The sequence below is a fragment of the Meleagris gallopavo genome, chromosome 1 (genome assembly GCF_000146605.3).
Source record: "Meleagris gallopavo isolate NT-WF06-2002-E0010 breed Aviagen turkey brand Nicholas breeding stock chromosome 1, Turkey_5.1, whole genome shotgun sequence".
Classification (NCBI taxonomy): Eukaryota; Metazoa; Chordata; class Aves; order Galliformes; family Phasianidae; genus Meleagris; species Meleagris gallopavo.
The window spans coordinates 29230017-29252619 of record NC_015011.2 but is presented as its reverse complement, the minus strand read 5'-3'; the positions used below and the strand labels follow the sequence as shown (position 1 = coordinate 29252619).

The 22603-nt window shown below is 48.4% G+C and overlaps 1 pseudogene; it reads right to left on the bottom strand.

Moving 5' to 3' along the window:
• The window catches only part of LOC100550420, a 42171-nt pseudogene extending 20209 nt beyond the window's left edge, over positions 1-21962 (bottom strand).
• Between the last annotated feature and the right edge of the window lie 641 nt (positions 21963-22603).

Here is a 22603-nt window from a genome sequence, read left to right as displayed (position 1 = left end):
TTGGTACCTCAAAGCATCTAAAGGAGAATGAAGCATTGATAATTGAGGAATGGGGTCCTGTCCCTGTGCAGGCAGTGGGGCCTAACTAGCAACTCAGGTAAGCAAATGTCGTCGGCTTCACGGTGTCTCCAGCCTGAGCATCTCTCCAGCCACTCTTGACTCAGTTGGCTGGATAACCTCTGACAGTGCCCAAAGTCTGGCCAGCTAATCCCATGAGTAGTCCTATAGACAGACACCTACACTTGGTGCCTTGATCTCTAACCAATTTAGGAAGCATCGTAAGATGTGAAAATGTGACATTGCTCAGAGTCTCCTGGCCTGGAGATGGGGTTAGGTTGCCTGCAATGCCCTACATTGTCTTGGACGTATGCATATGGCTCTCAGACATGACTCAAGCCGTGCAGCCCACCTCATGCTCCTGCCTCAGTCAGGATACACCTGGTAGGAAGCGTCTACACCAAAGCACATGAATGCTATAAAAGGAACGGCAGTATTTCTGCTGCACTCCAAAAGAGGAAAGAAGGAGAAAGGAAAGTCTGTCACAACTCTTGGGCAGAACAATGTCTTTGCGCCCAAGCCCACATCAATTCCCATTGGATGGGGACTCTTCTGGATGTCCCACTCTTGTGCCCATAGTGTTACCTGTGCACACCACGCCAGCATCCTCACTGTGACCGCAGTTGTGTTCTCCCCAGTTGCTCAGTGTACACTCCTCAAGGGTGGACTCTGTTCCTATACAGTGAACGTTGTCCTGCCAGATGGGGTCTGAACCTTGCCCAAAATGAGCTGAGCCTGGTGCTGACATCGCCATCCCGCAGCCCAGCTCCCGGCACACGACTGCAGCATCCTGCAGGTCCCAAGTGTCGTCACACACGGTCCCCCACTTCTGGTCATGAAAAATCTCAACTCTCCCAACGCAGTTGTTTGATCCATTCATCAGCCTCACCAGACGGTGCTCTGAAGTCTTTGTGTCTGCATAGGGAACAAAGAGTACATTCATGCTTGCTCAGCAGCTACGGCTCCAAGGGATCAAACCACGGGAAAAGCAGTACTGCATCCTTCAAGATGCCTAGGAAATACATTGTCAAAGATGTCTTGGGATTTTCCTCTCATCTACTCACATAAAAAGAGGGCACAGCTGCAGAGCTTGGAGCTCAGTGCCTGACAAAGGGTCAGTAGTGATCACGCAAAATGGTAGGAGGCACTGGAGACAAGTTTATGCAGCTAGAGTTATCAGAAAGGGAGAAGACAGGAGAATAATTCTCTTTGGGTGGTTCTTTCTGCACATAGTCTTCCTAACAGCTTGCTGAGGTCTTGTAGAAGGAAGGGCATCACCTGGTGTGGCATTCACACCATTCTCTGATTCTATTTTATTCTTCACCATATGTGGAAAAGGCAGCTGTCCAAATAAAAAGATGTGATTTGATTGTTGCTGCACCAACCCTGCATAGTAACACAGCATGGCCTGAGTTGGAAGGGACCTTACAGACCACCTAGTTTCAACCAGTATTTATAGATAGGGCTCACCTGAGCACACCACACCAGCATCCTCCCTGTGGGTGCAGTCGTTGGATCCCCATGGCTTCCTCTGGCACTCAGAGAGCGCAGCTTCTGTCCCTGTGCAGTTCACGTTATCCAGCCAAACGCGGCCAGAGCCTTGCCCAAAGTGAGCCAAACCTGGGGCTGAGACGGCCGTCCCGCAGCCCAGTTGCCGGCACACCACCGTGGCCTCGCTCAGACTCCAGTCATCATCACACACCGTGCCCCACTGGTGGTCGTGCAGCACCTCCACGCGCCCCGCGCAGTGGCTGGGGCCGTTCGCCAGGCGCAGTTGAACTGGTGTTTCGGTCACTACGCCTTCTGGTGGCAAAAGGGAGAGAGAAACATAGAATGCCTTAGGTGAAAAGGTACCTTAATGATCGTAGGATCATGGGATGGCTTAGTTTGGAAAAGACCTCAAAGATCGTAGAAGCGTAGAATGGCATATATTGGAAGACGCCTTAAAGGTCATCCAGTTCCAAATGCCTGCTGTGGGCTGGTTGTCACCCAGCACATCAGGCTGCCCAGGGCCTCATCCAGCCTGGCCTTGAGTGCCTCCAGGGATGGGGCATCCACAGCTTTTCTGGTCAGCCTGCGCCAAGGCCTCACCACTCTCTGAGTAAAGGGTTTCCACCAAACATCTAACCTGAATTTCTCCTATTTTACTTTAAAACAATTCCCCCTTATTCTGGGAATATTAGACTGTGTAAAAAAAACTTCCTCTGTCTTTCTTCTAAGCCCCTTTTAAGTACTGACAGGTGTCAGTAAGATCTCCCCAAAGCCTTCTCCGGGCTGACTGAGCCCAATCCTCTCAGCCTGTCTTCTCAGGAGAGGTGCTGCATCCCTCTGATCATCTCTACAATGATGCTGCCAGTGTATTAATACAGGAACATTCAGAGCTGTTGAGTAGGTGCACACAAAGCAGAACCCATCCACATTAAATGCGTGAACACTGAACCGTCCCCATAAACCTCTGCAATCTATTTCTAACAGGTCCAGGAACCTGTTGTATTGGCTTGGAGATCTCAGCAATCTCCAAAGGAAGAGGCTTTCTGCATACACCCCAAGGAGTTCTACTAAGAAGTGCGGCATGACACTTTGCTCTAGAGAAGAGAGAGGACAATGTCACCCTTCTACCGAGGTGTCCGCCATCCATCACTTTGTTGGAGCTTTGAAAATGGTATTAAGCCCTGGAGAAACGCATCCTCCTCTGAACTTCTGGCATGCCAGCATGATGTTATCAGAGGTTACCTGCACACACAACTCCAGCATCTTCTCCGTGGTCACAGTTATTGATTCCCAGTGGCCTGACCTGACATTGAGACAGGGCAGTTTCCGTCCCAGTGCACTGCACGTTGTCTAGCCAAATGGGACCTGACCCCTGGCCAAAGTATGCCGAGCTATGGGATGATACTGCTTCCCCACAGCCCAGCTGTCGGCACACCACTTTGGCACTGGTAAAGCTCCAGTCGTCATCACACACAGTTCCCCACTAGTGATAATACAGTATCTCCACTCTCCCAGAACAGCGGTTCGAGCCATTCACCAGGCGCAGCTCTGCAGAACCAGTGCTGGGATCCAGGTGGTAGCTGTCTGAGCCTGCAAGAAGTAAAGAGGTGCACCACGAAAACCCCTTGCCTCTCATTTCATAGAATTATAGGATCATAGAATCATAGAATCATAAAATGGCTTGAGTTGGTAGCATCAGACCCACTTGCTACATCTTTATGCCATTCATGCTCTCAGCAGCTGAAAAGCTCCCCACATGATCACAGAATCACTTGAATGGTCACAGAATGGCTTGAATTGGACAGGACCTTAAAGTGCATCCGGTTCCAAAACCCACTGCCGTGGGCAGGGTTGCCACCCACTAGATCAGGCTGCACAGGGTGTCATCCAGCCAGTTCTTGAGCACCTCCAGGTGTGAGGCATCCACAGCTTCTCTGGGCCATCTGTTCCAGTGCCTCACCACTGTAAAGAATTCTCTCCTAACATCCAACCTAAATCCTCTCTCTTTTAGTTTAAAACCGCTCCCCTTGTCCTATCGCTATCAGATCACGATTATCTTCTGGGACAATTTTGGCACAGGGACGTAGATACCCACCAATTGCCTGTACCTCGATAAGCCACCAAATCTCCAACTGACATATTCTGTGGTTGCAAAAAGTTTCTCAAGCTGATTTCACAACGACAGCGGTTAAAGCACAGGAACAATCTGTGCCCCTTCTATTAGAAACAGTGAGGAAGTATCTGAATGCCTCCTTTTGGTCCCTCTCCCCTGCCTAAAGTTGAGTCTTACAGTGCCTGAAAAACACAACGGGTGGCTTCATCTCTAATGTTGTCTTTTTCCCCAGAAATTCAACCAATGCAAGGGTCCTTCCGATCATGGAGAAGTGTGATGTGCAAAAGGCGCATCCCGCAGAAGTGGCTCAGCATCTCAGGACTTTTGCGAGGTGAAATGAGCACTGATTCCTGATAATCCAGTTTCCAAAACTGGTTTCCAATTTGCTCTTTTGCCTACAGGTCTCCATATGGGATGAATCACAAAATACCCAACTGTATTCTCCCACCCTACAATTTCCTCAGGTGTTGCCTGAGCAAACCACACCAGCATCTTCACCATGGTGGCAATTGTTCTACCCCAGTCATTTGCTCTGCCGTAAGAAAGTGCAACCTCTGTCCCCATGCAGTTGACACCATCCAACCATCCAAGGACCCCACAGGGACCCCCACAGCCCTATAGGAGCTCCATGGGGATCCCATAACCCCACAGACCCCATAGGGACCCCATAACCCTACAGGAGCTCCATAGAACCCACAAAGCCCCCATAAGTCCATAGGGACCCTGTAGGGACCCCATAGGGACCCCATAACCCATAACTCCATGTGATCCCATAGCCCCATATGATCCCATAACCCCACACACCCATAACCCCGTATAACCCCATATGACCCTATAACCCCAGACGCCTCATAACACCATATAACCCATAGGACCCCATTAGGACCCCATAACCCCACACACCCCATAACCCCGTATAACCCCATAAGACCCCGTAGAAGCCCATAGGACCCCACAGGACCCCATAGGACCCCATATAACCCCACAGGACCCCATATAGCCCCATAGGACACCATAGGACCCCATATAACCCCATAGGACCCCACAGGATCCCACAGGTCCCAGATGGGACCAGATCCTGCCCTGAATTGCCTGTCTCTGGTGGCTGGCAGTGCACTGCTGCAGCCCAAACCATTGGCATCGCCTAGAGCCAAGTGGTCATCGCACACCTCTCCCAACCTGTTGCTGTAGAACACCTCAATGTGCCCAGAACAGTGGTGTGATCCATCTGACAGGTAGAGGGGAACCCAGTGGGACTCTGTGTCCCTCTGCAAGGGACACAGCACTCACAAAGGGTCCTGTGCAGAAGAAATGGGAATGCCTACACCACCTGTGTACATGGCCTCTGCAACCAGCAACGTGAAGCACTTCTGCTTTGGCAGGCAAATAAAAAAAGAAATCCAGATCTAGGAGAGAAAATGCTCTGCATTTTCCTAATAAAGGACAACTGTCTTTAAAGGGGATTTGGATGGTTTTTTTCCCAGACATGTTCAGGAACAAAATGAAAACACTGCAGTGAGCGGATGGAAAATTCTGGATGTATGGAGTAGCTGCCAGTCAGCTGTTGCATTAGGTAAAGTACCACCAGCAGGTCAAGAGAGGTGATCCTTCACCTCCGTTCAGCACTGGTGAGGGTGCATCTGGAGCTACGGGTCCAGTTCTGGACTTCTCAGCACAGCAGAGACATGGACGTGCTGGGAAAAGTCCATTGGAGGGCTACAAAGATGATGAAGGAATCGGAGCACATCTCCCGTGAGGAGCAGTTGGGAGAGCTGGGACTGCCCAGCTTGGAGAAGGCTCAGGCTTAAATATCTAAAAGGAGGGTGGAAAAAGGATGGATCCAGGCTCTTTTCTGTGGCTCCATGGGGATCCCATAACCCCACAGACCCCATAGGGACCCCATAACCCTACAGGAGCTCCATAGACCCCACAAAGCCCCCGTAAGTCCATAGGGACTTTTCTGTGGTGTCCAGGAATAGGACAAGAGGCAATGGGCAAGACTAGAACATAAAGAAGTCTGAATATCAGGAAGCAATTCTTTACTGTTTGGGTGATGGAGTACTGGCACAGTTTTCCCCAGGAGATTGTGGATTCTCCTTGGAGAATTTAAAAAGCAGTCTGGACCATGGTCCTGGGCAAAGTCTCTGCTTGAGTAAGGGACTGGACCAGATGGATTCAGAGGTCCTTTCCAATCTCAACCACTCTGTCATCCTGTGATTCTGTTGTTCTATGCTAAGACAGTGAAGGGAGTTGTTTGGTGTGCAGACTTGTATTTTAATTAGTGATTTGCATGATGTTGTATGGAGCCAAGAGCCAGCGGGTGGTGTTCAGCTGTGCACAAAAATAATGAATTTTGATGGGCTGAAAAGCAAAGAGACATTATTTGGAAAGAAGAGAAGATAAAATTAAGTAGGCGTGAACAGGAAATAACAACACCTCAGCACCTCAGCTATCAGAGGACTTAAAGCACAATCAGTGAAGAGCAGTAGAAGTGCCTGCTCTCGTTTGTGTTGGAGGAGAGAACTTTATGCCCCAGCTTTGTAAATGAACAGCCTGGCCATGAAGAAGCGGCCAACACAAATACGCAGTTTGTGATCTTAACAGTAACAGACTGGTAAGGCTCCAAACATTTCCCAACCACTCTACGAGGAAAACAGTGCAGAGGCCAAAGTAATTCTCCAGCTGGTAAGGCCTCCTGCCCCATCCAGCATTTTCCCTTCCTTTTTAAAGGCTGACAGGTAAAAGGAGGCTTTGCCCAGCCCGTCTGCAAGCCCAATCTCCCCATTCTTGCAGATCACAGATCCCTCTTTCTCCATACACATGGGATGCACCTTCTCCCATGCAAATGCTACTCACCAATGAGGCATGTCAGGTAGATGAGGAGCCCTGATAAAGCATAACTAGCCAGGGTGCACTGGGCAGGCAGAAAACGTCCTGAACACCCCATGCTTCTAGGGCAGGTGATCATACTAGCAAAGAGCTGCAAGTTAAGCGGGGTGATGCCAAAGTCAGAAGTTACGTGATTGGTTCCCTCCTCTGCAAAGCCCTGCCCTGTGTTTGCGCTGTGCTACAGCTTACACATGAGGGGAGCACAGGGCAGACACTGACCTCTGCTTTCTGGTGACATCAACAAGATCTGAGCGAACAGCATGGAGCTGCATCACGGGAGGGGAGGATCAAGCTGGACAGTGGGAAAACGTTCAGTGCTAAAGAGAAGTGGGCATGGAACAAGCAGCTGTAAGAGTTTGTAAGCTGCTGAGTGCCATCTGTGTACCTAAATATCTGAATTTCCTCCTCTTAGCATCAATGTGGATCCCACACCCCAAGAGCTCTCTTCCTGCTCATGCAATAGATAAACGCTCTATGGTTGTATAACCAGGGAACAACTGCGTGCGGTGCAGCTACACACAGAGTTTGGAGAAGTGGAAAAATTCTTATTCATGGGAAGGTTTCCTCACTCTGCAAGACCTGCAGCAACACATTGCCTCTAGTTCCTTATGCATGCTTAGCACGAGCAGTAACAAAGTGGAGCAATAAGCTAACTGGAAGTGACTAATGCTGAGAGCCTAACAGTCAGCATAAAAATAAATGCTGAAGAGGAATGCGATTGCATTCTGGAAAGAGATTTTTGACCATGGATAATGATTTCCAAAGAACTCGGGCACCAGTCTGTGCTCAGCTCCAGCACAGTTTTGCTGTTCCCAGAGCTGAGTCGCAAGCTGTGTTGGGACCTGGTGTCTGCGTGTTCCCTCAGCCAGGTACCCCGTCCTCCAAAACTGCTGAAATCTGAGCAGCTAAACACCTCACCCTCCTTTTATCCTTCTTTTACCAGCACAGAGCAAGGGGAAACACTGTCCACCTAAAATGGGACCTGCCTTCTGCGGGGGCACGTCACTCTGCTGTTTGCTTTTATCTGCTGGTTTTCTGTCGCATGCCTGAGCTGAACCCTCAGGGAAGACCAAACAATTCCGGTTGGGAAAGTGCAAGTATTTCCCCAAATCAGTAGGCAGAGAGTCAGATGTAACACATGGGAGGTCACAGAGGCCAGAAGGAGGAAGAAGCAGTGGAGAAATCAAATCCCTGCATCATTCTCAGACACAAGCTGGAAGTAGGCAGCCGTAGGCTTCCTGAAAAGGACAAACCGTCCTTCTGCGTGCAGGCTGGAGTAGCTCAGCTCTCTTATTTATAAGGGCAGGGAGCAAGAAAATGTCTTGGCAAAGACATGGCTAGAAGTAACCTTGATGATGAGTCTGAAATGGATGCGCTGCAGGCACTCCCTTCCCAGACTGCATGCTCTCCACTCCCCAGGCACATGGGCACTGTGCTCTCTTTCCTCATTTTTACTAAAAACTACCCTCTCATAAGCAATAACAAATCAGCCTCACAGTCGAGACTTTGCAGAGGTAGTGTATTGCTTGGTATCTTTCTTGCATTGCCTTGGGCAGAGAATGAGATGTCATGACTACCCTCGGCAGTCCCAGCCCAGATGACTCCAGCAAGCCAGGAGATACTGACTCTGGAAGAGGCAGTCATCATTCTGAAACTTTCAGTAGTAGGATTTCCAGAAAGAAGGAAAGTTTTCACTGCTCGTGAATTGATCACCAGAGAGGAAGATAACCCAAGCATGTTATAGTATTTTTTTTTTCATGAGGAAGTGATACAAGCTGGCCTAGTAACAATCAGTTAGGAAATTAAGCTTGTACTGGCAGAGAAAGTACAGTCCTAGTTTCATTTCCTCCAAACATGATCTGAAGAAGAGGGGAAAGCTGAAAAAGCAGTTAAATGGTGCCCAGATCAAAATAACCCACTTCTGCTCCAAGTTGTGGCAACTTGAACAAAGCCCTGGGCCCCTTCTTAAGCTATCTCATAACAAAACTTGCACGGGGACATTGTTCTTGCCCATCCCACCCCATATATAGGAGTTGAGTTCACCTGAGCCTCCTCTATTCTGCTATACCAGTAATTGGTTGCATTCAGCCCTGAATAAACCAAGGTTTGGCAGGATAGAAGACCCACCACAAGTGTCTGTGGGACAGATTCAGGATGAAAACTGGGCATATTTCCCTCTGCTCTTGTAACACTGCTAAGTCTCAAGTCTCTAATTCTCTGGCAAAATCACGTGTGAAGAGGTAGGGAGATGATACACGGCTATGGGAGTTCAGTCTGTAGGACTAGCCTCACATAAAGACAACTCTGCTGACTCCAAAACCATCACAAGATCTTCCTTCTTGCCCCAAATAATAGAACCATGGAAACATGGGATCATGCAGTCATACAGTCATAGCATCACAGTATGCGTTGGTTTGGAGGAGCCATTAAAGCCCATGTAGTCCCAACACCTCTGCCATGGGCTGCTTGCCCCCCACCACATCACATATCACACCCATCCAACCTTCAACGCCCCCAGGGATGGGACAGTCACAGGTACTCTGGGCAGCCCGTGCCAATGCTATCTGTCCTATTTCCTCCTAACGCCTCACCTGAATCTCCCCTCAATTAGTTTAAAGCCATTCCCTCTTCTTCTATCACTGTCAGAACATGACAAAAAATGGTCTCCTTCATGTTGATCAGCTCCCTTTATGTCCTGGAAAGACTCAGTGAGCTGTCCCCTCAAGAAATGAATCCCAGGACCCTTGACCAGCCTGCGCTGTACTCCAAGAAACCCTGGATCCCCGCTCCCTCTCCACTCCCACTGGAGGAGCACGCGTTGCATATGGGATCCCTGTGGTCAGAAGCAAAGCATCACTCACCCCAAAGGCACACCATCAGGAGGAGGACCCCCACACTCTTGGCTCCAGTGCAGGTGGGCTGGTTTCTGCCCCAGGGGAACCTGGGTGAGGGCTGGAGCGCACCAGGCAGCCCCATGTTCACACATCCATGGGCTGGAAGCTGGAGCAGAACACCCTGCCGAGAGCCAGCAGCTGAGTGCCAGATCCCACCGGCCAGCTGGGAGGGACAGAGAGGAACTGGGGCAGATGGGAGTGACAGGCATTTCAGCAGCAAGCCCTCTTCCTGTTCCCTCCTTTGCTCTGGGCTTTTCCCTGCTTTGCCAGCCCAGCTTCCTCTGCCCCTTGGTCACTCGGGCTTTGTGTGAAGCTGTTCCAGCAGGTGACCCTCTGCTCCATGCCACAGCCTGCTCCTATCTCCAGGTTGTGAAATGGAGAGCTGTTCCAGGAACGTACAGAGCAAACACAACCCTCTCTGCACCCTGGTCCCGTGTTCTACGTGCCAGCCCCAAGGGCACCTCCGTGGTCCTGCTGTGTCACGGCTAAAGCACAAGATGACTTCTTCTGATGACCTGCATCAAGCTTTCATGCACAGGACTCCTCCTGCACTGATCCCTCCTCTTTTATGTCCCTGGACTTGTCCCTCCAGTTGAAAGGAGTTGGGGTGACCTCCCTGCTGTAGCTCGGAGGCTCCCCCTGCTGTCCTCATCTCCTGACCCCCAGCCAGCTCTGCTCCTACAACAGAACTTACAGCTCTCATCTATTGAAGTTTATAGACTTGGGAGAAGCCAATCCTTCCCTTTTAGTAGATTCCCATAAACAACCAGCTTAGCCCTTGCAAAACATGCAATTTGACTTGTTTAAAATGACTGTGAATCGGGTACCTGTGACTCCATTCAAGATTGTCCTTTGAGGTGCCATTTAGAGCTAGGTGGAAGAATGAGTAAATCCACTTCGAGTCCTTTATGCTAAGGTGTGGTGAACTATGTCCTGAGAAAGTTAATTTCTCATTAGGAGCCTCAGAAAAGCAGAGTAGAACAGAAGAAAACAAAACTGAATAGAAGTGTGTAGGGGAGAAAGTAAGCGAAAGGGCGGAGAGCCTTAGTCATGACCTTTTCTTCATCACTGCTCAACCCTGCCAGCCCCAACAGCAAGGATGCAGCAGAAGGAGAGCACAGCTGGGGATGCAAAGCAAAGTGAGAGCAAATGCCCATCAGTAGCACCTTCCAGAAGCTCACAGCCCTTGGCGCACCCTCTGAACCATCTCTTGTTCCTGATGCATGGTGAACAGCACTATATACACTATAGAAGACATGGAAGATCTGGACTTTTACTTCACAACAAAATTAAACCCCCTGTCTTGTCCTCAGCACCTCCCTTAAAGCATACAACATTTTGTTGGATTCTCTTGGCTACTACAATGCACAGAGACAACGATTTCAGATAACTTGTTAACAGCTGTACCTGGTGAGAGGGTAGGAGTTGAACCTGATGGTCCTTGTGGTCCCGTCAGACTTGGGATATTCTCTGATTCTATGATAGACCAGAAAAATAAAACATTAAAAGCCAGATATATTGTACAATGAATTCGATTTCATTGCGTTTCATGGATGCATAGCTAAATGACAGGAAATTGCTTTATTATTTAATTGATTATGTATTATTATTTTATTATTCAAAGACAAGCACTTTCAGAAACACTATCCTATGGCTACATTGCAGTCTCCAAATTTACTTGCAAGAACACACATTTGACAAGAGCTAAATAATGAGAACAGTTCTCTTCAAGACTGGGAGGCAAGACAAGAGAAGCCTTTGCATCTCGATATCTTTCCTAATCCGCAGCACATGAAATCTCTCAACTTCCCTTTCAATGATGAGCTAAGCTATTGCAAACTGTCTCTAGAATAAAGGTAAAGAAGAGAGATCAGGGATAATTTGAGATAGTTAAAATAACAGGGACAGAGGAAGTTCATAGCTTTAATTTTTTAGTACAAATAGATTTTTTACCAGAGTCTGTTGTGACAGAACTGGGAGAAATGTTTTCAGACTAAAAGAAGTGAGATTTAGATTGAATATGAAGATGTTTTTTACAATAAGGGTGGTGAGGCACAGATTGCCCAGGGAGATGGTGGGTGCCCCATCCCTGGAGACTTTCAAGGTCAGACTGATGGGGCTGCGAGCACCTGATCAAGCTGTAGATGTCCCTGCTCATTGCAGGAGAGTTGGACCAGATGACCTTTAAGGATCCCCTCCAACTCAAAAGAGTTTATGATTCCAGAATTGCTCTTTTGCTGATTAGCTGAAGGGCTGGAAGCACAAGGTCACTGCCCAGCCATGCTGGGGGTCCCTGGAGCTGAGCTCTTCTAAACCATGGCAGGAAAAAGATGAAAAGGGAACTGTGCTTCCTGCTAAGAGAATAACGAGAACCACAGCTTTGGCAACAAGAAGAACAACAAAAGCAAACTCTGCAAAGCCTGTCTGTGTTCTAGAGAGGGATCTCTTCATTACCATATCCTTTTTAGTGTCTCTGGGTCTTAAGGGTAATGAAAAAGGGTGAACGTTCCAGCTTTTCTGTAGGCTTTCCCGCCCTTCATAAGCAGCCCATGAACTGTATTATCTTCCAAACCACATATAGTATCATTTGAGAGATACCACTGATTGGAATGGAGGAGCAAGATGATGTGTAAGTAGATGCAGTGTTCAACCTTGGGCGTCAGTTTCTTTCAACTTGTAGTTCAGGCTTTACCTTCTGTTTTTTATTTCTCTGATACATGCTGCAGAAGACAGGCAGGAATCACCATCACCTCTCTTTCCCCAGTGGGATGCAGAGTTGTAGGACCTAAACTTGGTATGCCAGCAGAGACCTTGAGCAGCATGGGATGATAAGAGATGATACACACTGGAAAACTCAAGGCTACAAGCAACTCAACTATTGTCAGCATGCAGACCTGGATCTGGACAAAAGCAGGCCAGAGAACAAAGACAATAAGGAACAAGGACCCAGAGCAGAGGCAAGTGGAGTATGCAGTCCATTTGGACGCAAGACTGATAGATAAGGAAAGATCAAACAGTATGTTAGAAATTTGTTAACAGGTGAGTACAAAAAAGGAAGGAAGCAGGAGGCAGAAGGAACTCCATGAACACTGCACTTACTTAGGAAATACGCCTTGATAAGTGACAACCCACTGCCAAGCCTCCTTGTATCAATGCCATCTTTAGATGGAGTGAAGAGTGGGAAGATGAACAAAGTGAAGAAACCAGGGTATGTGTAAATAAGCTACCCTAAGTAAGTCTTTTTTCCCTCCTATAATAGAGACCAGGACACACATCCCTGCAGGCATTAATCAAGTATTCCTTACATCAGTAGCAGTTGGACAATTAAGTGTTCATGCAATGATAATTATAAGGTTAACACAGTATTACTACTCAAAAAATGCTTCTACAAACCTTAAACACTCCTCCATATAACACCACAGCCACAGACTTGGCCAGAGTCCTGTCTGGAACTCAGGAATTCACATTCTGGGATGATTCTGTTGACCGAGGTGAGTGGCAACTGTGGGTCACCATGGTGTTGATTGGAAGGGATCTCTGGGGAGCTCAGGTCTAATCTCCCATGAATTGATCATGATAATCATGGGCAAATTACTCTAGTGGGCCAGTGGAGTCTGGAAATGTAGGACTCAGTTTGCCTTGAAGAAAATTCCGTCTTCATTCTCCATTAGTCTTTCATTTCTGAGCAGAGATCACACCACCATGCCCAACCCCTTTTCTAAACCAATGAGGCCACATTACCTGAACACACCACACCAGCATCTTCACCATGATTACAGTTGTGTTCTCCCCATGGCCTGGCCGAGCACTCCAGGAGGTCGTTTTCCGTCCCTGTGCAGTTCACATCATCCAGCCAGATGGCATTACGCCCTCGCCCAAACCAAGCTCTGCCAGGGGCTGAGAGTACCGTCCCGCAGCCCAACTGCCGGCACACAACCGCAGCATCCTCCGTGTCCCAGCCATCATCACACACAGATCCCCACAGCTGCTTGTGGAGCACTTCCACTCTCCCAGCACAGGAGTTTGAGCCATTCACCAGTCGCAATGCTGTGGGATCTGAAACAAGATGGATGTGCTCGGCACCTCTTGGGTTGCTCTTGTCTCCCACCTCCCCAAGGCTTCACTGGCAAGCCAGGCCACTGAATGAACAAGTCTCTGCAGAACAGGGCCCCGAATTCTGTGGGGTTTGTGCTATCCAGCATTGTCACACACTTCCTTCCTCCAGCACAGCTCAGTACTCTCCTGAATCATAAACGACTTTGTGCTGGAAATGACTTTAAGGTCCACCTAGTTCTAACCCTCTCCCATGGGCTGGTTGCCACCCACTACGTCAGGATGCCCAGGGCTCCATTGAGCTTGGCCTTGAGCACCTACAGAAACAGGGCATCCTCTGCTCCTATGGGCAGTTCATGCCAGTTCCTCACAACCCTCCGAGTAAGGAACTTCCTCCTAACATCTAATCTAAATCTTCCCTCTTTTAGTTAGAGTAGTGAATAATGCTATTCAAGAAAAAATTACCTGAGCACACAACACCAGCATCTTCACCGTGATTGCATTTACTCAGCTCCCCTTTCCTGGACCTGCATTCAGAGAGGGCACCTTCCATCCCTGTGCACTCAACATCCTCCAGCCAAATAGGGTTGGATCCTGGCCCAAAGTGGGCTGAGCCCGGAGCTGACACGGCTACCCCACAGCCCAGCTGCTGGCACACCACCTCTGCATCATTCAGGTCCCAGCCATGGTCACACACCGTTCCCCATTGCTGGTTGTGAAGGACCTCGACCCTCCCGGAGCAGCGGTTGGAGCCGTTCACCAGCCGGAGCTGGGTTGGTCCTGGAGTTAAGAAAGAAAGACACGTGCAGGTCAAACACATAAATGTGGAAGATGGGAAACTCACACTGCAGTCAGATGCAATGTGACATGGAGACTACCACCGGAATAAAGACAGACATTTAATCCCATTTAAGGCGCCCTCAGGCATCCAAAAAAGCGTGGTTCGTGTGGACAAATATCCGTGACTGCTTTACAGTGGGCTGATCTGTGTTGGGCATTAATTAGCTGCACTGACTAGGTTACCCAAGACTTTAATGGAGGTGGTTCAGCCACCTGGCTTACATGGAGGAATCTGAGTGTAGATAAATACGTAACTTTTGTGCTATGGAAACGCAAAGTGAGAGGATGCCTTGGCAGTCCAAGCAGACCAGATGGACTCATGGTAGAGGGGAGGTTCAAAGGGACTTTATGATACAGTGTAAACATGCACTACAGCATCATGCATTATGGAAAGGGAAAGGATGCTCAGAGCCCAACAGACCAGTCAGTGGGCTACGGAGGATAGCAAAGTGATGGCTGGAAACTGACACTCATTCTTCTAGGATAAAGCCTTCACAGTTAGCAGACAACCTGAAGTAGGTACCTACATAGAGGCAACATAAATCAGCAAAATAAAGTTGTCTGTCCTTTACCAGTATGCTTCCCTTAAGGAACATAGCAAAGTATAGAGTCCATCATTCCTTCCAGCATCACTCCTTCCAGAGCTGCACCACAAAGGAATGCAAGTCTCTTACCTATACACACCACACCAGCATCTTCTTTGTGGTTGCAATTACTCACTCCCCATGGTCTGGCCCTACACTCAGAGAGGGCAGCCTCTGATCCTGTGCAGTTCACATCATCCAGCCAGATGGGTTCATAGCCCTGCCCAAACCGAGCTGCAGATGGAGCCCATATGGCTGTACCACAGCCCAGCTGCCGACACACCACTTCTGCATCATTCAAGTCCCAGCCATCATCACACACACTTCCCCATCGCTGGTTATGCAGCACCTCAACTCTCCCGGAGCAGTGATTTGAGCCATTCACCAGCCGGACCTCGGTGGGGTCTGAAATGGAAAAGGCAGAGTATCAACTCATGGCTGTAGACCTTGTGATCAGAGACCAAGCACTTGATACGACACAGAGAGTGAATCAGAATCTTCTAATAGCCTTGGTTGGAAGGGAACTTAAAGTGCTGCTACCCAGTAGATCATTCTCTCCGGGGCCACATCCTGTCTGGCCTTGAACTTCTCCAGGATGGAGCATCCACAGCTGCTCTGAGAAACTGTTCTGATGGAAGTGTTCAATAAATGTGTAGATCTGGTACTTAGGGACACTGTTTAATGAGCAATATTGGTGATAGGTGGATGGTTGGACTTGAAGACCTTAGAGGTCTTTTCCAACCTTCGTGATTTTATGATTCTGGGATTTATCTCGCCTCAGAGATTCAAAGACCCACATATGGGAAGAGCACTGTCATAGGTGAGAAAGGAGAACCAATCCATTGAGCTCCTGCACTGTTAGTACCCATAAGCTCATCAGCTATGAACAGCAGCTACCTGAGCACACCACACTGGCATCTTCTCCATGGTGACACCCGGTGACTCCTTTAGGCCTGGCCCTGCATTTGGAGAGGCTATCTTCTGTCCCTGTGCAGTTGACCTCAGACAGCCAGATGGGACCACTTCCCCGTCCAAAGTGAGCCAAGCCAGGAGCTGCAGTGGCCACACCACAGCCTAACTGCCAGCACACAACGTTGGCATCTCTCATGTCCCAGTTGTCATCACACACTGTCCCCCATTGGTGTTGTTCCAGCACCTCGACTCTCCCAGCGCAGCGGCTTGGGCCGTTCACCAGCTGGACTGCCATTGGATCTGAAATGAAGAATAGAAAAAAGAAAAAAATTCTGGAAGAGCTGCTGGAGATGATGTGGAGTTGTTGGAGCTGGTCCAGAGGAGGATGTGAAAATGCTTATAGGACTGGAGCTTCTCTCCTATGATGAAAGATGGAAGGAGCTGGGGGTGCTCAGCCTTGAGATGAGAAGACTCCAGAGAGACCACCTTGCAGCCTTCCAGTATTTAAAAGGAGCTTATAAAGAGGAAGGAGACTGGCTTTTTACTTGGGCAAATAATGATAGGACAAGGAGGAATGGAAACCCTGGAAACAGGAGATCTTGTGAAGGACCACCTCTTGGGACTCAGCAAGATGGAAGTCCAGTGAGAAGCCATGTGTCTGTTCGCTTGAGTCAAAAAATGAGCCAGGAAAAATGGGAGAAGCGGCAGAGATAATGTCCTCCTTGCATCATTTCTTGTCAGGAGGAATGGTATCATTACCCCTTTGCATTCTGAACACCTTTACTCTCAGTGGCAGCATGGCTCTCCATATACACAGACAAAAAGGATGCGGCACAGACTTACCTGTGCACACCACACTGGCATCTTCCCCATGGTGGCAGCTGTGTTGTCCCCATGACTGGACTGTGCACTCACTAAGGGCAGACTCCATCCCTGAGCAGGTCACTTTCTCCAGCCAGATGGGGTCATAGCCTCTGCCAAACCTCGCCCAGCCTGGAGCATATATTGGAGTGCCACAACCCAGCTGCCGGCACACCACTTTTGCATGCTCCATGCCCCAGGCGTTGTCACAGACAGTTCCCCACTGCTCTTGATGAAGCACCTCGACTCTCCCAGCGCAGCGGTTTGGGCCATTCGCCAGCCGTAACTCTGTGGGATCTAAAGGTGGGGTAAGAAAAATGAGTTAACAGGGACATTCGGTCTTCTGAAGTAGATGTTTTTCTGAGGCTTGCAACTAGGTGCAGCCGTGCAATGCACAAGTGGTGGAACACCTCTCCCGTGGAGGAAGGCTGAGAGAGTTACTCTTATTCAGCCTGGAGATGAGAAGGCTCCAGAGAGCCTTGCAGCCTTCCACTACTTGAAGGGAGCTTACAAAACAAGGAGAGTGACTTTTTATGTGGGTAGATAGTGATAGGACAAGGGGGAACGGTTTAAAAATAAGAGGAGGGATCTTGGTTAGGTGTTGCCCTGTCAGCACTCAGACATGATTTTTGACAACCGTGTTTCCCCATCTGAATCAGTATCTTCACTTGGGGGAAACTGATCACACTGAGAAGTTAACAACAGGATGCCTTGGAATATTTCCTATGGGCAACGCCTGGAAGACTCCTGAACATCCATGTTCAAATCATAAACATCAGAACAAGTTTCAAAGTGCTGCTAATGTGACAACATCTCTCTCTGAAAACACACCTAACGAGGAAAGATATTTTTTAAATAGCATTTGTTTACTCAAGGAAAAAGGTTTTGTGGGAACATGGCGTCGCTGTGTCCTTCTATGCTATTTAATCTCATCTACTAAAGCTCCTTGCAAATGCTGCCTGAAGGCACCCAGGTTTTCTCTTCTTGTTCACAAGGATGGCATCGCATTGCAAGCTGGAGGAAAGGGGAAATATCTTTCAATCTTGGGTCACCTCTAGAGATCCAGAAGAAACTTGGGACATAAAAATGGAATAGACCCAACATTGTTGGTCAAATGAATCCTCTGGGTGCACAATTGAAACATTCAGAGCAGCCTTGCGTGATGGATGTGGTGAGGCACTTGTGAGCTGCTATGTTAAGGTGTCAGAAAGAGGATTAAGCACAAATTCATACCCATATAATCTGTTGATAGAACGCCTACAAGGAACAGAGTTCTCTCTCAAGCATTATTGCTTGCAGTAGCATCATAGACAAAGGAAAACTGTGCATGGAGGGAAGTAAACTAAAATTAGATGCTAGAGTGCCTGCAGAAAAACTTCTCCGTGAATCCATGAGCCGGGCACTTACCTGAACACACAACACTAGCATCTTCATCATGTTTGCAGTTATGGTCTCCCCAGCGCTTCAAGCTACACTCAGTGATGGCCCCTTCTGTCCCCGTGCAGTTCACCTCATCCAGCCACACAGGATCGTGTCCCTGCCCAAACAGAGCTTTGCCAGGAGCTGACACCGCCGTCCCACAGCCCAGCTGCCTGCACACCACCTCTGCATCAGCCAAGTCCCAGCCATCATCGCACACTGTCCCCCAGCGTTGGTTGTGGTGCACCTCAATTCTCCCTGAGCAGCGGCTGGAGCCGTTCACCAGACGTACTTGTGTTGGTTCTGGAAAGACACAAGTGCCAAAAACCTGGGTGATGGCCCAGGAAGGGACCAGAACTGCCCTGGGACCAAGGAGTCCAGTGCATAAGTGAATCCCACAGCTAAAGGTTGAAATGCTGCAGATGTGAACTGAAATGAGCAGGCTCCCCGTGGTTACTCATCTCCAGAACTCATCACCCAGTGTAACCTGGATGAACGTCCCCTCTGAAGCTCCTTGTTCCTTTCCTTTCCCAATCACACACAGCCCATCAAGGAGTTCCTTCCACCTCCATTTACAGGGCTGTCGATATCTACACCTAGGACCATTTTAAGGCTCTTCTGCTCTTGTCTCCACCCATTCCTTAACCGAAAATAGAAAATAAAAAATAAAAATAAATAACGAATGTTTTAAAAGCCAGCCCTGATAGGGAAGAAGTTAGACTTACCTGAGCACTCAACACCAGCATCCTCTCTGTGGCCACAGTTGTGGCTTCCCCAGGAAGTGATCCAGCACAGAGAAAGGGAAGCCTCCGTCCCAACACAGATCACGTCATCCATCCAGATTTGTCCTGCCCCTTGCCCAAAAGTAGCCCCAACGGGGGCTGACAGAGCTGAGCCACAGCCTACTTCTCTGCACACCACTTCAGCAGCCATCATGTTCCAGCCATCATCACACACGGTGCCCCAGCTGCCATTGTGGAAGATTTCCACTCTGCCAGAGCAAGAGCTTGAGCCGTTTATCAGCCTGACCTGGATCTCACCTGGAGTGGGTGCCCCTGAAAAACCCCAGAAAGCAAAGAATCAGAGTCTTTCAGGGCACGCAGACACCTACAGTGTTTAGGATCAAATGGTCACAAACTTTTCTGGGCGTGCAGTCACCTACAATGCTTAAGAGCAAGTGATTAAAAACTTTACTGGGCATGCAAACACCTACAGTGCTTAGGAGCAAATGATTAGAGACATTCTTGGGCAAACAATCAACTGTAATGTTTAGGAGCAAGTGATCAGAATCTTTGCTGGGCGTGTATTCGTCTACAAAGCAACTGGAGCAAATGACCACAAACTTTGGTGGGCATACAGTCACCTACAATGCTTAGGAGCAAATGGTAGAAAATATGCTGAGCGTGCATTCGTATATAATAATTAGAAATGACTGAAACTTTGGTGGTGGGCATGCACCACCATCAGTGTTTAGGAATAAATGATCAGAATCTTTGCTGAGCATGCAGCCATCTACAATGCCTAGCAGTAACTGATCAGGAGCTTTGCTGGGCATTCATCTGAAACATCTTTGGGTGACAGATGGTTTATCTCATCCTAAAGGAGGTGCTAACGGAGAACTGAGTGCTCCAGCAAAGGCTACTGCAGGATGGCATGACTCATGTCTCAGATGCTCTTAGCCATATTGTCCAGACCTTATTACAGCAATGTCCTGCACTTGGTTCAAAAGAAGACGACGACTGTGAACATGGATATTCAAAGAGGTGAAAGAGATATAAGGAAGAAATTCTTTACTATGAGGGTGGTGATTGACCAGAGAGACTGTGGATGTGCCATCCCTGGAAGTGTCCGAGGGATGGTTGGGGCCCTGGGCAGCCTGATCTAGTGAAAGTCAACAGGAGGTTTGGAAATAGATGTTCTTTAAGGTCCTTTCCAACAGAAGCCATTATTTGATTCTGTGATTCTATGACTTCTGTGATCTTCTGATTCTGTGACTGTGGTTCTACAACATTAGCAGGACCTTTTCCCATCCCCAAAGCTCAGCCACCACAAAGGAGGGACGGTTCTGCCCACAATTTAATCCTTTGGCCGTCCTCAGCAGTTGGTGCAAGACAAAATCAACAAATGCTTCAGGTTGGAAGGGATCTCTGGAGGTCATCCGATCCAAGCAAGTCCGGAGCAAGACTCACCTGAGCACACAACACTGACATCCTCTCCATGCCCACAGTTGTGGGTTCCCCAGGGCCGTGCCCGGCACTCGGAAAGAGCAGCTTCCATCCCAGTGCACTGAACGTTGTCCAACCAGATGGGATCTTTCCCTCGGCCATACCGAGCCCCACCAATGGCAGACAGCCCCATCCCACAGCCCAGCTGCCGGCACACCACGTGGGCTCCTGCAAGGTTCCAGTGGTCATCACACACCGTCCCCCAGGTGCTGTTGTAGAACACCTCCAGCCGCCCCGTGCAGGAGTCGGGGCCATTCACCAGCCTGACTTGGGCAGGACCCGACACTGACAAAGAGAAAAAAGGGAAGGAGAAGTTAGTGAGAAATCGTAGAGAAAAAGAAACTGAGGAGCTGATGGAAAGGAATCTTTACAGGGTCTACTTGTCATCCCTACTCTACAGGAATAAGCAAGAGGAAGACACAAACAACTGTAATTTTATTATAATCATTTTAACAAGGACACATGCCAGCTGGCCCTTGAGCAAAGCCCAGATTTTCCACTTACAGACAGACAAGAATGTAGTTCCTCAAAGCTGGAAATGTCAAAATACGTTATGACATCTTGCCAGTTGCCTTTTAAGCATGTGTCCTTCAGGGATGAATTTACATGCCTAAACATAATTTAGTAATTAAATGGATGATTTGCAGGCTCTTTGTGGGAGCAATTTTGAGCAACGCTGTGCACTCACATGCTGCGCTCATCGATCACATCTGGCTCTGTTGGATGAACAGCCTTGACCACAGCACAAGGAACATAAGGGCTCCTTTATTTTCTGCAAACACCTACTTTGCTACCTCAGATCAGCACATCAACCCAATAACAATACCCATTACAGAGCAAGTAATTCCCATTCCTCCTCTTTTTTCAGCTATTCCAGCTCTGCAACACATAGCTGAGTCTATCAAAATGGCAGCAACGTATTCACTTGGCACACTTGATTTCTGCATTTTTCACTTTTCTATCCAGCCTTCGTAATTCACTCTGGTTTCTTTCTACCATAAATCTATGTTTTGGACAACTGGGTTGAACTCCTCTTCAATCCCTGTAAGCTGTTCGCTCATTCTTAATTTGGAATACTGTTTTCTACTTCTGTACCTTTTGCAACATTCACCTTCTAGAAGGTACCAACACTTCTGAGAAAAACTCAACTCTTCCACAGCTGGATTTGGAGGTTCTGCATCCTACTTGCACCAGTTCCCAAGAAACCCACACAGGTAGCTCTGAGCATGCATCTCACAAACTAGGAGCAATAGTAATTAAGCTACAGAGAAATTAAGAGAACATCATTCCAGCGTGGTCTTTCCCAAAACGTGGGAACACAAGGCACTCACCACACATCCCAGAGAGGATAAAGAGGATCCCTCCAGTTCCCAGCCAAGCACATGCAAGCAGCCTCTGCCCCATGGGTTGCCCAGCCAGCAGTAGAAGACTTTTGGAAAAGCTGCTCCCAGCCTAGTGGGATGCAGGAGACACGGGCTCTGTAAAAACTGAGCTCAAGTCCACCATCAGCGAATGGAGAGGAAATTCAGCAAAACTCCATGGAGGCAGCTGCAAGAGAATGCATTCCACTTGCTCCCTGGCTTGCTGCTTGTGTTTGCGTAACACCGAGCTGAGTTTCTGAAGGGGAACTGAATCTTCCACTTTCAGCTTTATCCATGGTGATGAGCAAATGTGTTCTGGGAACACTGTGGGCATTTGGGGTCAGTCCCCTGGGTGAATATTATAAGATGACAGCAGAGAGAGGGTAAGGGGGTTGCAGGGTTGAAGGCACATCATCTTGCGCAGTTCTTCTCCTTTCTCTCTTAAGAGATAGACGAAGGAAATGCAGCACCCAGCAGGCACAAAACCATGTAAAAAACCCATGGTATCATCAGCACCAGTGATTCTTCATCTGCTTTGGCTTACCCAGGTCCAGGATGTCGACCACTAGGATGCCTGCATCCTCATCCACAGAGCTCCTTTCAAGCAGCTCAACCTCTCACCTGTAACAATGCATGCAGTTATTCCTCCCCAGGTGTAGGACTCTCCATGGTCCGTGGCCTTCAACCATGTATCATAAGGGACAGGTTGAAAATGGTAGATTTTGAGGTAGATACCAGCTTTGGGTTCTTTTTAGGATTCAACCTCTGGAATAGAGGTTGGCTTTCTTCCTGCCAGCAAATCTCAGACTCCAAATTCAGTTTTTGGTCTTTGTTTAATGAAAAATGAAGTCCGCAGTCTTAACAAGATACGATTTCTTCATACTTACCAAGGTACAAAGAAATT